Source organism: Neovison vison, chromosome 4 (assembly GCF_020171115.1).
Source record: "Neovison vison isolate M4711 chromosome 4, ASM_NN_V1, whole genome shotgun sequence".
Lineage (NCBI taxonomy): Eukaryota > Metazoa > Chordata > Mammalia > Carnivora > Mustelidae > Neogale > Neogale vison.
In genome coordinates this window covers 213186184-213205999 of record NC_058094.1, presented here as the reverse complement: position 1 = coordinate 213205999, position 19816 = coordinate 213186184, and the positions used below count along the sequence as shown (strand labels likewise).

At 39.8% G+C, this 19816-nt stretch overlaps 1 long non-coding RNA gene across 1 annotated transcript; it reads left to right on the top strand.

Annotated features, from left to right (window-relative positions):
* The first annotated feature begins 118 nt into the window (after positions 1-118).
* On the top strand, positions 119-14395 carry LOC122905088. The gene is made up of 4 exons (XR_006384315.1): positions 119-250; positions 2820-2993; positions 3612-3755; positions 13056-14395. It is a non-coding gene; the product is annotated as an uncharacterized LOC122905088 (long non-coding RNA).
* The last annotated feature ends 5421 nt before the right edge of the window (positions 14396-19816 follow it).

Genomic DNA, 19816 nt, shown 5'->3' with positions numbered 1-19816 from the left:
TAGGCTCTGATTGGTTCTCTGAGGAGACGAGCACACTCCAGGACCAGTAAGAAACTGACATCGACTGCCGGTGGGCGGGCTTGGGCCTGGGGAAGTAGAAAAAAACAAAGCCAGGAGCCTTTCTCGGTCCATAGAGGAACGTCAGGCGCTGGGAGAGTTTAAGTCGTTGAAGTGGTAGAAAGCGTTTCGGGTGGCGGAGGAGATCCCTGCCAGTGCAGAGAAGCGTCCGCGGAATCCAGGAAGTGATGAGGTGATACCTTCTTTTACTCCTGGGAAGTTTCAACCAGGGGATGTAGGCGGGAGTTCGCGCAGATGAAAGCTCTTGCTTTCCTTGTGGTTGTCAGTCTTAAATCGTCATTAAAGCGAAAGGCTTTAAAGTGTCTGATTTATGGGCAGTCACTCGACCCCCCCCCCACCGCCTTCTCTTAGTACTTTTATAGGGACTCACCTTAGGCAATTCCCTGACACTGTTTTGGTGGGGGAAGAAAAGTGATAAGTGGATTGCGCTTAAAGCTTATAGAACAATTGAAAGGAGAATGGAATGGAATGAGGAGGAGAATTGTAAAAACTTGGAGGCCACAATTACTGAACCCGAGAGACCCATGAAAATACCCAAAGCCTGGCACAAGGCCCTTTTTGCGCATCTAAGTAGGCTTGAACTCTTACCCCACAAGACTTTGAAGCAAGTTTCAGAACTCTTGGTTGGGTGAGAAAAGGAATTGTATGTTTTTCTGACCACGTGGGAGATCGCCCTTCTTGATTTCTAGAAGCTGTCCTACCTAGTGTTTAGTGTCTTCTTTTGAGTTTTTCCTGTTTCATCCCCTTAACAAGTTCAGTAGGTTTTGTGACCGCCAAGCATAAACATAAGCATAAGTTTGAAAAGATAATCTTTCCACGTTTTAAACTCTGTGACATACTGCGTATTGAATCCATTAGTGCTTAAGTGTTTGTAGTTAGTTCTTCATCTCATTTATCTGTCTTAGAGTATAACAGTTCCTCCTGGGATCTCAAAGAAACATATCTTCACTTCTGGAAGAGCACAGATCCAAGGCCCTACAGGTCCCAGCAGGTGATGGGTCCCACCTTGTGATAGTTGGAATTTTTAACTTGCACAAGATCGACTATAGTCAGGTTAGAGCAACTGGAGGAGGCAGCTTCCAGTCTCGCCGCCCAGGAATGTGGCTGCCAAATCCTATACTCTTACTCATTTGTTTTTCCTCTTCTCCCTATCAGATGGGGACAAAGTGAGGGGAAAACTTTTCTACTGTAGTGTCACCTCAGAGGTCCCTACTCAGTGCCCATCATCCCTACTCCCGAGGTAAAGACAATCATACATGTGTCAGAGTCTTGGGAGCATTTGACATTTAAGGATACTTACATAGGACTTAAGGGCACCTGCCACTGGATTTGGTTTTGTTGTTGTGGATACCCACAGAATGCTAGCTTGTCACATAGAACATTAACAATATCAGACATCACCTGCCTTTTAGAATCTCATTGTACAGGTGAGCAATTTGAAGTTTAAGAGATTTATTCACAGTTACATAGCTGGTTGGGGACAGAGCTGTGACAAGAACCCAGGGTTACCAATTCATAATTCTGAGAAAATGTCTCTTCTTCCACTGCCTCCAACCCCCCCAAAAAAAGCAATAGTTTTTTGTTTGTTTGTTTGTTTACTCAAGATTACTAGTGTTAAAATTAGTTTCCATTAAGGCCGGTCAGGAGGAATTTAATTCTGATATAGCAAACAGCATAGATAGGAAAATAACTGTGTCTCAGTTCATTACTTTACTTTCAGCAACTGTTGGTGTAATCCTACTTTCATCCAAGCAAGGAATGAAAATGCAGTAAATTATTATAGCTATGTTGTCTCTTTGTTTTTCTGTTATATGTGTGTGTTAGTGTTAACACATGTGGTAATTAAAGATTGGTAGTGGATTGTCTTATTCAGGACCTGAATAAAATACTTTTATGATAGCATACATACCTGGCCCAAATAATTTCACAGCTATTTGTACAGAGGCCCTGGCCTTTGAGGTGGGGTTGAGCTGGTTAACCAAGCATCAAAGCATCTACTGACCTAGGCTATTCTGCCTTTTTCTATCTTGGCAGAGCTATTGGTTCCCTCCCCTACACCGTCCCACTAGCAAACTCCCGAATTCTTTGGCCCTGTAGCCAATGTACAACTGTCTCTTCGTCTTCATGGTTATCAGGTCACATCATAGTCTTGTTTGCTACTAGTATCTAGTGTCCCACCACAGCCTACCTTCTTCAGATTCAGATTAAAATCTAAACAGGATGGTAGACTTATGTTTGGCTTCCACCATTGCCCTATTAAGTACAGGTGGCCTCTAGTGAAACCAAAAGCTGAAAATGCTCTCATGAATCAGTCGTGTAGACCCACCAAAGGGACTTTAAAGCCATCTGTCCCTTCATTTCACAAGTGAAAACGCAGAATCCTCCTCTCACAGAGTACTGTGAGGAACAACAGAGGCAATTTTGAAACAGTTTTGTAATCTGTGAAGCGCCTGACGTCAGCCATTTTCGAGCACTGGGAACTTGGCCATGAGGCTTGACCACAGCCTACGTCTTTATCTGTGAAATGGGGAGAAGCTCTAAGTGACTAATGTGAAGATTCAATGCCATAATACAGTGTCTACCTGGTACATAGAAGGGGCTCAATAAATGGTAGTTATCCTGAACAGTCACAGGAAATGATAAGTGTAAAGTGTTCTAACTATTCAGAAGGACTCTTATTTTAAGAACTCAAGATTAAATTTGGGCCTTGTGCTTTCTCCCCCTTTCCTGCTCTCAAGCAGAGACCTGAACTCCTGCAGAGGATACAGGAGGTGACTGTCAGGAGGCAAAGTGGAGAAGTACACACAGATCTACCGGCTTAGCCAGGAGCCACCAGTATTGGGAAGCTTGAACAATGTGCAATTTCCCTATTCTAAGTCTCGACATAGAACATCATCAGGCAGGAAGAGAGCCAGGTTGATTTTTCTTTTTTTTCCATTCTCCATTCGGGGGGGGTGGGAACCCAAAACTCTTTAAAAGGTGGGACAAGGGAGAAAGGGAGGAAACTTGTAGATAATCAAGAGGCACCTTGCCCCTATACAAATTCTTTACCTCACTGCTGAGGAAAAGGCCACATTTCTTTAAAACACTTGTTTTTCTGTGGGGATGAACAAAAAGTCACAATTTCTGCCCAGTGGAATTGTTGTTTAATAGCTGTGTCATATTTACATATTATAACTCTATGTTAAAAAAATACTACATTTATCATATAAGGCTTAGAAAAGAAAAAATTTAAAACCCCCGTAACTCTACCACTCAGAATTTATCATTGACAATTATTATTTCCTTCTGTTTTCCCCTATAAATCAATTATTTTAAAAAAAGGAATCTATAATATATATACTATTTTATAGCCACATTTAGTTCATTTATCATGAACTGTCCCCCTCCTTTTCAATATGTAGTTCCATCATGTACATGTGCCTTCCAGTATTATGTCTCACTCTTCAACTCATCTGCTACTCTTGGACATTGAGGGGTTTTTACTTTCTTGAAAAGATTCAGGGATTTAAATGGGCTGCTTCTGTCCCCAGGTGACAAGGTGCTCTGGGAACGTCTGGTGAACCGAAGGGACTGCCTACTGGCCACAGTTCTTTTTCAACAAGGCTAATGATAATGGTGGCCAGGAATTTTTTTTCTCTCTGCCGGGTGTTGCAGAACCTGAACACTGAGGCCATGTAAGTCTGAAAGTTCCAGGAAGGAGGGTTGCCCTTTGACCCCTGCTTCCCTCAGGGTTTCCAGTTCTTTAACCTGAAGAAAAGGAGTTTAAGTGGCAGAAAAGTGGGGGAGGGAGTAGGAGTCAGGTCTCCATTAACAGAACCTTGCCAGACTCCTGGCATTGATATATCCTTTCTATAGATGAGGAGACTAAGGCTCAGAGAATTTGTCAAAGCCCCAAGAGCTCATTAGCGAACCAGAGGTTGACTCCCATGCTTGGCTCTGAAATTTGGACTCTTCCCATCAAGCTTCCCACTGTTTCTGAAAGCTAATGGATACAACTTCCTTCTTTTCTTTCTCTGTGAGGAATTTGTTGTCAATCTTCTAGGATATATTTGTTATCTACTCCCTAAAAAAAAAAAAAAAAAAAATCCCCTACTGTCCAAGAATTCCTTCCATCTGTGGATTTTCTGAGTTGGCTCACTCTTTGCCTGAAGAATATATCTTCAGGGTTTTTTAAAGATTTATTTATTTACTGGAGAAAGAGAAAGAGCTCAAGCAGGGGGAAGGGAGGAGGAGCAGAGGGAGAGGGACATGCAGACTCTGAGCAGAGCACAGAGTCCGATGTGGGACTCAATCCCACAACCCTGAGAGCAAGACCTGATCGAACGCCAAGAGTCAGATGCTTAACCGACTGAGCCATCCAGGAGCCCCAGTCTTCAATGTTTGGTGAACAGTCAGATGACTTAGCTTTTTTCCTACATATTGCTTATTTTCTTATGTAAGTGACCTTACTGTATACATTGGAAGGTCAGAGTCATAAAAGGAAGGTCTTAAAACCCTGCAACAATTTTTTTTTTAAGATTTTATTTATTTATTTGACAGAGATCACAAGTAGGCAGAGAGGCAGGCAGAGAGAGAGGAAAGGAAGCAGGCTCCCTGCTGAGCAGAGAGCCCGATGCGGGACTCGATCCCAGGACCCTGGGATCATGACTTGAGCCGAAGGCAGCGGCTTAACCCACTGAGCCACCCAGGCACCCCAAAACCCTGCAACAATTTAACATTATACATAGTTCCCTTAGCTTTTGGGAGTTCTGAAGTATGACTGTGCATGTGGATATGTGTGTGTGTGTGTGTGTGTGTGTGTGTATGCATATATGCATATATTTACTTTGTATATGTATGCATGTGATATGTAATGTGACTTGAAGTATGATATGTATGACATGAAGCATGTGTATAACAATGAGTCTGTTTTTCTGGTTTGGCTCATAAACTGTTTCTGGAGGAAATTCTGAAAAAGGTTTTCCAGAATTGTTTGGAGCCATGAAGCATTCTTGAAATGGGTGTATAACATCCCAATCTGACACTTTTAAGCCAATAATGCTTATTTGGAAGTGTAATTTCTAGAACATTTTGTTACAGTCTCTTTATACAATCTTACCTAAATCAGTTTCAATCAAGGGCACATGTTTTAAAATAACCTTGTTTCCATTCCTCCTCTTCCCCGCTGCCACCCCCACGCTATCAACACCCTAACCCAAGCTACCGTTACCTCCTGCCTGGAGTTTCTCAGTAGACTCCTAACCAAATTTTCCTGATTCCACTGTTGCTCTCTTAGGCAGCCAAGGTGGTTGGAGGAAGGTGCCTGGATAGCTCAGTCCATTAAGCCTCTGGCTCTTGATTTCAGTTCAGGTCATGATCTTGGGGTTGTCAGATGGAACCCCAGCCCCCTTCAGGCTCCACACTCAACAAGGAGTCTGCTTGAGATTCCCTCTTTCCCTGTCCTTTGCCTCTAACCCCCTTGCAAATAAATAAATCTTTAAAACAAAACAAAACAAAAAACACTGCACTGATTTCCCATTGTTCCTAACGTTGGCCTGCCTTCTTTGTCCCTAGGACCACTAGGCCTTCGTATGTGTACTTTCCCTCCATAGAATGCTGTTCCCTCCCAACTTAAAGCATAGAACAATAATCTAAGTTTCCTAACTCCCAGGCTGACTCTCTAATGCAAGTATATTACTGGGGACTAATAATTATCCAGCAGGAAGAAAATATGATTTGGAGGTTCAAAAGAAGTGTAAGAGTGTGGGCTTGGAGCCAGTCTGCCTGCGTTCAAATCCTGGCTCTGTTCTGTACTAATCATGCAAACTTGGGCAACTTGTTGAGCATCCTGGCCTCATTTCTTCTGTTGTATAATGAGCACAGTAAAAGTTCCCACCTTACAAAGTTGTATTATTTATATAAGTTAACACATGGAAAGGAGCCCAATAAATTTTCACTTTAAAAAGTCTCTACGATACATTAAAGACCCAATATTATTTCTTATGTATAGAGTAAAATCAACCTTGCTGATATTCTCTTGTTTTCTTCTGGAGAAAAACAGACAGAGCAAGCAACTGGGAGGCCCTCCTCGGGAAGGGGAAGGCTGGTCCTAGCAGATAACGTTGCAGGGGCCACACTACGGAGAGTAAGGCATATGATTACTTATGAAAACAAGTGCCAGGCCACAGATGCCAGTGTATTGAGATAACATGAAGCTAGGGGTTTTTAAAAATACAGAGCAGGGGGGGGATTACTAAAGAAATCTAAAATGGTATAAAGAAATCACAACAGCAAACATAGAAACTTATGGTAATTTCACTTGTAAACAAGTCTGTTTACAAGTGAAATTACCATAAGTTCTAAACCAAACCTTGTTATGTAAAGTATCTTTTCCCTGTGTAACAGACTGTTTTATTGTTATGTTAGTCACTATACAGTACATCATTAGTTTTTGATGTAGCGTTCCATGATTCATTATTTGCGTATAATACCCAGTACTCATTATAACATGTACCCTCCTTAATACCCATCACTGACCTACCCCTTACCCCTACCCCCCACTCCTCTGAAATCCTCAGATTGTTTCCCAGAGTCCATAGTCTCTCATGGTACATCTCCCCCTCTGATTTCTAGCCCCCTTCAGTTTTCCCTTCCTTCCCCTAATGTTTTCCATGCTATTGCTTATGTTCCACATATGAGTGAAGCCATATGATAATTGTCTTTCTCTGTTTATTTCCCTTAGCATAATCCCCTCCAGTTCCATCCATGTTGACGCAAATGGTGGATATTCATCCTTTCTGATGGCTGAGTAATATTCCATTTTATATATGAACCATATCTTCTTTATCCATCTGTTGAAGAGCTTCTCAGCTCCTTTTACAGTTTGACTGTTGTGGACATTGCTCTAATGAACATTGGGGAGCATGTGGCCTTTCTTTTCACTACATCTGTATCTTTGGGATAAATACCCAGTAGTGCAGTTACCAGGTCATAGGGTAGCTCTACTTTTAACTTTCTGAGGAACCTCCACACTGTTTTCCAAAGAGGCTGTACCAACTTGCATTCCCACCAACAGTGTAAGAGGGTTCCCCTTTCTCCACATCCTCTCCAACATTTGTTGTTTCCTGAGTAATTAATTTTTGCTGTTCTAACTGGTGTAAGGTGGTATCTCAAAGTGCTTTTGATTTGAATTTCCTTGATGGCTAATGATGTTGAACATTTTTTTTTCACATGTCTGTTAGCCATTTGTATGTCTTCTTTGGAGAAATATCTGTTCATGTTTTCTGTCCATTTTTTGACTTGATTATTTGTTCTTTGGGTGTTGTGTTTGAGTTCTTTATAGATCTTGGATACCAGACCTTTATCTGTAATGTCATTTGCAGATATCTTCTCCCATTCTGTGGTTTGCCACACCTTTGATGTGCGAAGCTATTTATCTTGATGAAGTCCCAGAAGTTCATTTTTGCTTTGTTTCACTTGCCTTTGGAGATGTGTCATGAAAGAAGTTGCTGTGGCCAGTGTCAAAGAGGTTACTGCCTATGTTCTCCTCTAGGATTTTGATGGATTCCTGTCTCACATTGAGGTCTTTCATCCATTTTATCTTTGTGTATGGTATAAGAGAATGGTCGTGTTTCATTCTTCTATACATAGCTGTTCAATTTTCCCAGCACCATTTACTGAAGAGACTTTTTCCATTAGATATTTTTTCTTGATTGTCGAAGATTAGTTGACCATAGAGTTGATGGGCCATTTCTGGAGACTCTATTCTGTTCCATCGATCTATGTATCTGTTTTTGTGCCAATACCATGCTGTCTTGGTGATCACAGCATTTGTAATATAGCATGAAATCAGGCAACATGATGCCCCTAGCTTTGTTTTTGTTTTTTCAGCATTCCTCTAGCTATTCAGGTTCTTTTCTGGGTCCATACAAATGTTAGGATTGTTTGTTCCAGCACTTTGAAAAATGCCATTGATATGTTGATTGGGATGGTATTGAAAGCATAAATTCCTCCAGGCAGCATAGACATTTTAACAATGTTTATTCTTTCAATCTATGAGCATGGGATGTTTTTCCATCTTTTTGTGTCTTCCTCAATTTCTTTGATCAGTGTACTGTAGTTTCTAGAGTATAGATCCTTTACCTCTTTGGTTAGGTTTATTCCTAGGTATCTTATGATTTGGGGTGCTATTGTAAATGGAATCAATTCCCCAATTTTTCTTTCTATAGTTACATTATTAGTATATAGAAAAGCAGCTGATTTCTATGCATTGATTTTGTATCCTGCCACATTACTGAATTGCTGTATGAGTTTTATTAATTTGGGGGTGGAGTCTTTTTGGGTTTTCCACATTTAGTATCATGTCATCTGCGAAGAGAGATAGTTTGACTTCCTCTTTGCCAATTTGAATACCTTTTATTTCTTTTTGTTGCCTGATTGCTGATGCTAGGACTTCTAGTACTATGTTGAACAATAGTGCCAAGAGTGGTCATCCTTGTTGTGTTCCTGATCATAAGGGAAAAGTCCTCAGCTTTTCCCCATTAAGAATGATATTCACTGTTGGCTTTTCATAGATGGTTTTTATGAAATTGAGGAATGTTCCCTCTATCCCTCTACTCTGAAGAGTTTTAATCAGGAAGGGATGCTGTATTTTGTTTTTTTAACAGAATGTTTTCTGGTGACTTCCAGAGCTTTCATTTCTATAGCTGCTTTTTTTTTTTTAAGATTTTATTTATAATTTATTGGAGGGAGAGAGCAGGAGCAGGGGGTGGAGCAGAGGAGGAGGAGGGAGAAGCAGACTCCCCACTGAGCAGGGAGCATGATGTGGGGCTTGATCCCAAGACCCTGGGATCATGACCCGAGCTGAAGGTAGATGCTTACCACTGAGCTACCCAGGTGCCCCCTTCTGTAGCTACTTCTAAGTGCTGTTTTGTGTCCAGAGAAAAGCTACTTTACCTATAGCTCTGTGACTCCAATGTGAGTGAGACAAAGCTCTTCACATTCCCCATTTGAATCTTCACAGAATCATTACTACTTAAATTTAGAAAATAGCTTGACTGGCTTTGTTTATCATGAGTTTTCAAGTGTGGACTAATGAGACTAAGCAATTCATTATCAGTCTTGTGACCATCAGTCAGTACCAGCAACTGAGCATTGGTCTTTTTATGCCAGTTGAGTACCATAACTAGTTCCTGACATCATCTCTCAGTGAGCTGTCAGATAAGAGAAACAAGGGAATCACCTGTTGCTAACCACAGGATGTAAAAGTTTGCAAAAAAGGTTATTCTGTAAACTAGTTATGATTTATAAGGTGAATAATGGCAAAGGCACCAATGCTGAGATTTTTGACATGCTGAAACTTGGGATTACTGTGATCCATGTTTACTCAGTGCCAGTGGAAGCAGAGAATTGCAATGCTGAATGACCTACATGTATTCATCTTTGGAACTCTAAGCAAGTGTGTAAAGGCCAGGCATCTATATCTTGCTAAAATTTCCCTTATTTTTTTTTAATTTAATTTATTTTTTTGTCTTTTCAATCTTTTTAAAAATTTTTAAAATTTCTTTTCAATGTTCCAGAATTCATTGTTTATGCACCACACCCAGTGCTCCGTATAATACATGCATAATACCCACCACCAGTCTCACCCAACCCCCCCAACCCCCTCCCCTCCAAAACCCTCAGTTTGTTTCTGAGTCCACAGTCTCTCATGGTTTATCTCCCGCTCCAATTTCCCCCAACTCACTTCTCCTGTCTCCCCATGTCCTCTGTTTTATTCCTTATGCTCCACAAATAAGTGAAATCATATGATAATTGACTGTCTCTGCTTGACATATTTCACTCAGTATAATCTCTTCCAGTCCCGTCCACATTGATACAAAAGTTGGGTATTCATCCTTTATGATGGAGGCATAATATTCCATTGTATTTATGCACCATATCTTCTTTATCCTTTTATCCATTGAAGGACATCTTGGTTCTTTCCACAGTTTGGCAATTGTGGCCATTGCTGCTATGAACACTGGGGTACAGATGGCCCTTCTTTTCTCTACATCTGTATCTTTGGGGTAAATACCCAATAGTGCAATTGCAGGGTCATAGAGTAGCTCTTTTTTTAGTTTCTTATGGAATCTCCACACGGTTTTCCAAAGTGACTGTACCAACTTGCATTCCCACCAACAGTGTAAGAGAGTTCCCCTTTCTCCACATCTTCTCCAACACATGTTGTTTACTGTCTTGTTAATTTTGGTCATTCTAACTGGTGTAAGATGGCATCTCAGTGTGGTTTTGATTTGAATCTCCCTGATGACTAATGATGATGAACATTTTTTCATGTGTCTGTTAGCCATTTATATGTCTTCTTTGGAGAAGTGTCTGTTCATGTCTTCTGCCCATTTTTTGATGTGATTATCTGTTTTGTGTGTGTTGAGTTTGAGGAGTTCTTTATAGATCTTGGATATCAGCCCTTTGTCATTTGCGAATATTTCTCCCATTCCATGGGTTGCCTCTTTGTTTTGTCAACTGTTTCCTTTGTGTGCAGAAGCTTTTGATCTTGATGAAGTCCCAAAAGTTCATTTTTGCTTTTGTTTCCTTTGCCTTTGGAGACATATCTTGAAAGAAGTTGCTGTGGCTGGTGTTGAAGAGGTTACTGCCTTTGTTCTCCTCTAGGATTTTGATAGCTTCCTGCCTCCTGTTGAGGTCTTTTATCCATTTTGAGTTTATCTTTGTGTATGGTGTAAGAGAATGGTCGAGTTTCATTCTTCTATACATAACTGTCCAGTTTCCCCAGCACCATTTATTGAAGAGACTGTCTTTTTTCCACTGTTTATTTTTTCCTGCTTTGTTAAGGATTATTTGACCATAAAGTTGAGGGTCCATATCTGGGCTCTCTACTCTGTTCCACTGGTCTGTGTGACTGTTTGTGCCAGTGCCATGCTGTCTTGGTGATGACAGGTTTGTAGTAAAGCTTAAAATCAGGCAACATGATGCCCCCAGTTTTGTTTTTCTTTTTCAACATTTCCTTAGCAATTCGGGGTCTCTTCTGGTTCCAAATTTTAGGATTTTGTTTTTTAAATTATTGGTGGTTGTTTTTTTTCTAGAGAGAGAGAGCACTCATGCAAGAGCAAGGTGGAGGGGGGAGGGGCAGAGGGCAAGGGAGAGAGAGAATCCCAAGCAAGTTCCACACCCAGTGCAGAGCTTGACCTGGGCTCCATCCACAACCCTGAGATCATGAGCTGAGCCAAAATCAAGAATGGGATGCTTAACCAACTGAGCTACACGGGTGTTGCCCTGAAAATTATTTTTAAGCCTAATAGGAAAGATCCTGTGTTCTCAGCTCCAACCCCAATAATATTGGGCAAAATATTAATAACAGACCAACTTTTAACAAAATATTATAGAAAAATTATATTTTTTAGTCCCCCAAAAGGTAAATTTAACAAATATATGCATACTTTATTATATTAGGTATATAATATATAAATATATATATTCCTCTTTACTTAAACTCCTATATTTCCTTATGCTTTGTAACATCTCTCTGCCTTCTCTAAAAATAGAGGACAAAGAAGTGCAAAAAAGGAAAAGGAAAAATGAAAAAACAGTAAAAACTTTAGAAATGCACAGGATCTGTTCTCAACCTGCTAATCAAAACCAAAAGTAACCAATTATTCATTAAATGTCTTCTAATGTTTAGGAAATTGTGGTAGGGGGGCGCCTGGGTGGCTTAGTGGGTTACGCTCTGCCTTTGGCTCAGGTCCTGAGATTGAGCCCCCATTGGGCTGTCTGCTCAGTGGGGACCCTGCTTCCCCCTCTCTCTCTCTGCCTGCCTCTCTGCCTACTTGGGATCTCTGTCTGTCAAATAAATAAATAAATAAAATATTGAAGAAAAAAAAAAAGAAATTGTGGTAGGGGGAGCCTAGGTGGCACCCGGATTAAGCATCTGCCTTCAGCTCAGGTCATGATCTCAGAGTCTGAGGATGGAGTCCCCTGTGAGGCTCCCTGCTCAGCAGGGAGTCTACTTCTCCCTCTGCCCCTTCCCCTGCTTGTGTGCTCTCTCTCTCTCTCTCTCTGTCAAAAATAAATAAATTAATTAAAATTTTTTTAAAAGTTAGGGGAAAAATGAAATTGTAAGAACTTTGAATAAATTGAGTTAACAATGCTTTTAGTGCCTACCATGAACTGTGGTAGGAGCAAGAGGTTTAATTCTAAATGAAGCAATTTCCTTGTCCTTAAGAAGCATGGCCTAATAGGAGAGAGACCCAACTCATGAGTTGTAAATTATAGCCCAACAAATATAAATGCCAGTGAAATTATTGAGGTGTTTTGGTGGAAGGCTAGGGGATGCTTAAGTGTGTGTCGGGCAGGCTCTGGGGGAGCAAAGACATTGGCAGTGGGCCCGAGTGCCCTGCAGTGTGTAATCCCTTCTTAGTCATTCCTTGTCTTTCACAACCTTGATGTGTTTGAAGAGTACAGATGATTTTGTCAAATGTCTCTCAGTTTGAGTTGCCTGATGTGTACTCACAACTGACCTGGGGTGATGCACGTTCGGTGAGAATACCACGGAGTACTGTGTTCTTCTCATACGGGCTTCAGGATGTTGACGAATCTTATGATCAGTGGTATTAACCTTGATCACTTGCTTTAAGGTGGTTTCTTCCAAGTTTCTCCACTTAAAGTTACTGAATTTCCCTTTGTCATTAATAAATATCTTGGGACAGATATTTTGAAAAGTTGCAAACTTTATTTCTCCACAAACTGACCCACTATCTTTGTCATCTATGGTTGGAGCATGTCTGCAAGCATTATTATTGTGGGTATTTCATGGTAATTTTATATATTTCTCTTTCCTTTTACACTTATTCAGTCACATTCTACTGTAAGGAAGAGCTATGCCATCTTCCTCACTTAATTACTTTTATCAGTAAGGACTCATGGATATTTATTATGTTTATGGATTAAACTCTAACATTGTGGTGATTTATCTTGCTGAACAGATTGTTCCAGCTTTGACACATGTTCTTACTTTCTGGTGCCACAAGACATTCCAGGTTCATCTCACATGTTACCCGTCCAGGCCCTGGAATCAACAATTTCTGCAAGGAGCTCTGATTCCTGTCTTACTTAGAGTGGTGTTTGGAAACCAAGATCTGAGCACAAGATGTGACACTGGCCAAAATTTCTGACAATTACAAGTTGATGAAAATTCAGAGTAATTGGAATTCATATGCTTATGAGAATTGGTACAGTTGGTTTGGAAAACAATTTAGCATTAGCTAAATACCAGTAATTCCATTGGAAAAACTCTTGCCTGTGTGCAACAAGAGTGCGCACAACTTTGTTCAGAACCGCACAAAACTGAGATAACCCAATGGCCATCGGTCAGAAGAAAGATGAATAAAGTGTGTTATATTCTTCAAGCAGAATCCTTTAAAGCAGTGGAAATGAAATACAGCTACACACACCAACATGAGTGACTCTCAGACACATAATACTGCCCCAAAATGAGTATCTGCAGTATGACTCCATTTACTTAAAATCCATCCACATGCAAAATGACACAATATGGGCATTTGTAGGGATGCACAAATGATCAGATGAGAAAGCTGAAAAGAAAAGGGAATGATAACTACAAAATCCAGGATAGTGGTTACAGGTAGGGGGTGGGAGGCAGTGGCCTTCAGAGGTATTGGTAATATCATTTCTTAAGCTGAAAGATGGGTTAATGGACACTTGTTTCATTTAGGCAGGCATATATGTGTGAAATACTGCATAATGAAGGAGGTAAGGAAGGAAAAAGAAGAGAGGAGGAAAAGAAAGGATGGAAGGATGGAGGGAAGTAAAGAAAAACAAAAAAGCATTCCTGTATGTGGTATCTTAAGATCTAGTTAGTGGTAGTTCAAATTCTGACATAAAATATCTCTTTGGCTTTGGACGAATCACTATACTTCTCTGAGACTCAGTTTTCACACCAGTTAAATGGGAATGATGTACTTTGCCCTCTGTGCTTCCCCGTGTTATTGTGAGGACAGAATGAAATACTTGTACCGATTAAATAATACTTCAAAAAAGCAGCGAAGTCTTCAAAAACATAAAAGAAAAAAATTGGGGCGCCTGAGTGGCTCAGTGCGTTAAGCATCAGCCTTCGGTTCAGGTCATGATAAATCACTAAAGAAACTGCAATCCGGTTCTACTCAGCCTAAAGGAAGGTAAGAGAGTAGACAATGTTCATGTACATTGAGACTTTACCACTTTAAAACCTACCCCAGGGTGCCTGGGTGGCTCAGTGGGTTAAGCCTCTGCCTTCAGCTCAGGTCATGATCTTGGGGTCCTGGGATAGAGCACCGTGTTGGACTCTCTGCTTGGCGAGGTGAGGGGCGTTTCTTCCCCCCCTCTCTCTGCCTGCCTGCTTGTGATCTCTTTCTCTATCTGTCAAATAAATAAATAAAATCTTGGGGGAGAAAAAGAAAAAAACTACTCCAAATCAGCTAAGCATACACAACTTCTGGAATTTCAGATCTCACCCTGCCTCACTCCACACATGTACATTTCCTCCTTTCCCTCTTAACCTCCTTCATCATATATTTTCTATTTATATCTCTGAAATGCCTTGACTGTAATGCACAAATGAGCTTTTTTCTGGGCTCTAACTAGAACTGTGTTTCTCATTTAATCTTGGGTAGTATCATTCCTTATCTACTGAAGTTAGGAGTTGAACTATCACCAAAATAAAAAAAAAGAAGAAGAAGAAGAAGAAAAGATTTTTGTCCTTAATAGCAGAAATTATTTTCTTTTAAATACACAATAGAGGATTTATTTTCATCAAGAAAATGTGCTTCTTTCAGCAAACAAGGTTATGTATGAAGTCATCAGTTTTGTAAAAGGCGAGGAAGAAAACAACTAGTTCAAAGAGGGCATTTTCCCCCCTTCTTTTTGGCATGCAATGTTGCATTCTTGAATACTTCCTATCAAGTCAATTCAGTGATAGAGTGTGGTGTAATATATAAGCATGGCTTGGAGTCAGGAGACTTTGGGTCTACTCCCACGATTTACTAAACTAGCTGTGTGACCTTGGGATAAATTGCTTAAAACTAATGTAGGTTTGAGGTGGCGGGGGGGTGGGAGGTTGGGGTACCAGGTGGTGGGTATTATAGAGGGCACAGCTTGCATGGAGCACTGGGTGTGGTGAAAAATTAATGAATACTGTTTTTCTGAAAATAAATAAATTGGGGGAAAAAAAAAGATGATAGCTATTATTGTTTGTTATACCAGGTTTCAAGATACTTACAATCATATATTGTCCATTTAATAAAACCATCTATGTGCTTAAAAAAAAAAAAAAACTAATGTAGGTTATTTGTCTGTGAATTTAAGATGTTAACTGTGTGACCTTTAAAGTTGTAGGCTTTCTCTGACGTGGAGAGTGAAACTCTTCTCCTAAGCCATAGTCTTTGAATGGGTCTAGAGTGGTCCCAGATCGGTCTCCTCCCTGTCCTGGATCCATGAGAGAATAAATATAAATCCTCCATTGAAACCTCCTGATTTGTTAAAATTAAAAACAATCAAATATAATTAAAAAATTGGGGCGCCTGGGTGGCTCAGTGGGTTAAAACCTCTGCCTTCGGCTCAGGTTATGATCCCAGGGTCCTGAGATTGAGCCCCGCATCGGGCTCTCTGCTCAGCAGGGAGCCTGCTTCCTCCTCTCTCTCTGCCTGCCTCTTCGCCTACTTGTGATCTCTGCCTGTCAAATAAATAAATAAAATCTTAAAAAAAAAAAAGATCCTTTCCTTAAAAAAAAAAAAAAATAATAAAAAAATTAACAAACCTTCCATGAATGAAAATCAGGAGAAAACAATAACTGAGAATTTAGATATTGAAACTATCAAACAGAGTGTAAAATAATTGTGGATCAAGTCTTTCAGGAAATTAAAGATGGAATGAAAACTGAAAAGGGGTCAAAATACAAATCTAATAAAAATACCAGGCACATTTGAAAAAAACACTTAGAACATTTATAGATATCATATAATTATTAGTGGATGAGTTGAACAGCAAGATATATGCAGCTGAAGAGAGTTAAATCTGAAGGAAATATGCTTTAACACATAGATAAATAAATATGGAGGAGATGTTTAACTACATGGAGAGTATAATGAATAAGTATAACATATCTAATTTGAGTTCCAGGAGGAGGAAATAGAAAAAAGGCAATATTTGAAGACATAAAGGCTGAGATTTTCCCAAAACTATTGAAAGGACATGAATCCACAGGTAGAGAGAACAGGGGTCCAAAACAGAAGCGATAAATAGAAAGTCCCATCCAAATATATGTTAGTAGAACCAAAGAATACCAAAGACAAAGAGAAGATCTTAAAAGTAGACAGAGGGGAAAAAAGTAGGTAATTTACAAAGGAGGACATGTAGATATCAATTTCTCAATAGCAACAGTGGAAACCAGAACACAGCGGAATAATATCTTCAGAGTTCTGAAGAGAAGATGACTTTTGAGCTAGATTCTTGGATTTAGCAAAACTGTTTTTCAAGGAAAAGTCAATAAAGACACTTTCAGATAAGCATAGATTGCATTTGCAACCAAGAAACCTTATGTAAAGGAATTTTTAAAGAATGTTCTTTGAGGCACCTGGCTGGCACAGTCAGCTAAGCGTCTGATTTTTGGTTTTGGCTCGGGTTATGATCTCAGGGTTGTGAGATCACACTCCACGCTGAGCCTTGGGTCTGTTTAAGACTCTTTCTCTCCCTTTGGTCCCCCGCTTTCTTTCTCTTTCAAATAATAAATAAATCTTTTTTAAAAAATGAATGTGCTTTTAAAAGAAGAATGGTTCTAAAAGCAAGATCAGATACCCACATGCAAAAGAATGACGTATACAAAAATTAGCCCAAAATAGATGAAAGACCACTAAAACTGTAATACCCTTGGAAGAAAACATAGAAGTAAATCTCCATGATCTTGGATTTGGGGATGGTTTCCTAGATATGACACTAAGAGCACAAGCAACAAAAGAAAAAAAAAACATGCTGGCCTTCAAAATTGAAGATTTGTGCATCAAAGCACATGATCAAAAATGAAAGAACAGAATGGGAACTATTATTTTTAAGTCATGTAAATCATGTGTCTAGTATTCAGGATTTAGGAAGAATTTCTACAACTCAACAATAAAAAGACAACCCAGTTAAAAAGTGCGGGCAAATAATCAAATAGACATTTTCCAAAGAAGAGACACAAATGGCCAACAAACATATGAAAAGATGTTCATTCGAAAAATGCAAATCAAAACTGCAATGAGATGCCCACTTCATGCTCAGTGGGATGGCTATAATTTTTTTAATGGAAAATAACAAGTGTTGGGGAGAATGTAGGGAAATTAGAACCCTTGTACATTGCTTGTGGGAATTTTAAATGGTGCAGCTGCTATGGAAAAAATTTTGGTGGTTCCTTCAGAGGTTAAACATAGCATTACCATATGAACCAGTAAGTCTACATCTAGTTATATACCGCCCAAATTGAAAGCAGGTATTCAAACAAATACTTGTACACAAATGTCCATAGCAGCACTATTTACAATAACCACATTATGCTGAGTGAAAGAAGCCAGACACAGAAGGTCACATATTATATGAGTCCATTGGAAAGATCCAGAATAGGCAGAGCCATAGAGACAGAAGATCGCTGGTTGCCAACGGCTGGGGAGAGGAAGGAATGTGAAGTGACTGCTTAATTGGGACGCAGCTTCATTTGGGATCATAAAACTGTTCTGGAACCAGATAGAAGTGATGGTTGCACAGTGTTATAAATGCACTGTCACTGAATAATACCCATTAAAGTGGCTAAAATTGTGAATTCTATGTTATGTGAATTTTACCACAATACAAAAATCAGGGGTGCCTGGGCAGCTCGGTTAAGCATCTGGCTCTGGATTTCAGCTCAGGTCATGATCTCAGGATCGTGGGATCAAGCCCGGTATGAGGCTCCATGCCTAGGCACAGATGGGCCTTAAGATTATCCTTCTGTCCCTCTGACTCTCCCCCCACCCCACCCACACGTATGTGCTTTCTCTCTCTCCCCTTCACTACAAAAAAAAAAAAATTTTTTTTTGCAGATGCACAGAAATTAGCAAACATGAAGGTAAATCCAGACATTGTGTAATATAAGTGATGATGACAATAATGTCTCATTTCTGTGGTTCCAAAAATGAAAATTAAAATCGTAGACAACACAAACATGTGAGTTGAGAAAGGTGTAATCAGAGAATTAAAGTCCTAAAGAGAGACCCTATGAGAGCCATTGGCTCTCATACTGTGATTGACAGTAGCAAGTGTCTTCTGCTGTCACCCAGTGTACACACTTTGTATATGACCAAAACCGAAATTTCACAAAATAGTCCTTGCCCTAACTATGTATGTTGTACACCATTTTCTAATCTAATTAATTTCATTTTAAAAATGCGAATTGTGTCCCATTAGGTTTATTTCATAAACCAATAATGTATTATAAAGTGCTACTTAAAAAAAAAAAACTGGTATAAAGAGGGTGTGATGACACCCATGTAAAGATGTGAGCCAGAAAAAAAAAAAGGAAAAAGTCTTGAGTTGTTCAGAATCTGCTCTGATTCTGGGTCAGCAAGCAAATGCAAATGGTGAATTGGAAGTATTTTCCTCAATCTTTTGACGATGTCCCCATATTCCAGTATGGTAATCTCCATGGGGCAAAAGTGTGTTTCTACTAATGCACTGGAAACCTTTTTTTTTTTTTTAATTTATTTATTTGACAGAGAGAGATCACAAGTAGGCAGAGAGGCAGGCAGAGAGAGAGAGAGGAGGAAGCAGGCTCCCCGCTGAGCAGAGAGCCCGACGCGGGACTCGATCCCAGGACCCTGAGATCACGACCCGAGCCGAAGGCAGCGGCTCAACCCACTGAGCCACCCAGGCGCCCTGCACTGGAAACCTTTTGAACAATTCTGAATTTGTGTAGTGTTCTGTAAATTGCCAAGATAAAGTTCTCTTGAGTTACTCGGTATGGATGCAGCTAATGGAAAGAATTTCATATTCATTTCAAATTCATATTCATAGGCAGAATAGTGTGTCTCAGTTTGAAGAAATCGGAAGATCCGAGTGATGGTCTTACTCTTGTATCTTGGACAAGTGACTTCATTTGTCCTGGTTTCAAGTCTCTCATCTGCAAAATTAAAGGGAACTTTAAGTTCTTCCTAAAAAGGAAATCTGTAATTCATCTAACAAGTCTACACAAACCCCTGATTTCTCTCTCTCCCTCTCTCTCTTTCTCTTTCTCTCTCTCTCTCTCTCTCTCTCTCACACACACACACACACACACACACAAACACACACAACCGCACTGCATCAAGATGAAGGAAATTTAACATAGACTCTTATGAAACATTCACAACATTGGCATTAATCTTTTAAAGTAGGAAGTGATGAGAGGTGGTGATTTATTGAGCATAGTGTATATTTTCAGACATGATTTTTTTTATTTATAAGACACGTATAGCTTTTGAAAAATTAGTTGTTGATTGGGTGTGGTGTATTTTAGTTACTGCAATTTCAGGAGTTTTACCAGGTTAAAAAAGGGGATTATACTGGTCTGAGCCTGTACCAGTAAATACGTCCATATTCCATGGTAGCTAAATGGCTCATGTTTAAATGCTGGTTCCAGCTGCTGCAAGATACCTCAAGGAACCATATTTGGTGAGTTATGTTTACACGTGAGATATAAATGTCT